The sequence below is a fragment of the Pimephales promelas genome, chromosome 2, assembly GCF_988280905.1.
Source record: "Pimephales promelas chromosome 2, fPimPro1.hap1.1, whole genome shotgun sequence".
Classification (NCBI taxonomy): Eukaryota; Metazoa; Chordata; class Actinopteri; order Cypriniformes; family Leuciscidae; genus Pimephales; species Pimephales promelas.
In genome coordinates, this window is record NC_142770.1 from 49,995,322 (window position 1) to 49,995,827 (window position 506).

The window sequence follows — 506 nt, forward strand, 5'->3', positions numbered from 1 at the left end:
CAGGGCTCTGGTTCTCCGAGTCGGGCAGGAGGTGGTCCAGGCGGGTGCCCCCTGGTCCCCCCGACGTGTTAGGGGGCAAGCGGTGGGTCTCCCCCAAGCCCAAAGCCCCGGTTCCCAGAGTCGGGTAAACTGCGGGAGTAACTTTGACTCTCTTAAGGTAGGCAGGAACCGGTGTGAGTGGTGTGGAAAGCCGAGTTGGGGCTCCATGTTCTGGGCACAGGTGGATCTCCTAGTGGTCCACCCCAGGCCCAGAGTGTGGAGCCCCAACTCGGCTTATTTTTTTTTTAAAATTATTATTATTATTATTATTTTTTTTTTTATCTTATTTTATTTTATTTTTTCAATTTTTCGGGATGCACCGGGTAGAAGTTCAAACTTCAACCGCCGTGGGGGTCCCCTGGCCAGAGCTCTGGTTCTCCGAGTCGGGCAGGAGGTGGTCCAGGCGGGTGCCCCCTGGTCCCCCCGACGTGTTAGGGGGCGAGCGGTGGGTCTCCCCCAAGCCCAAA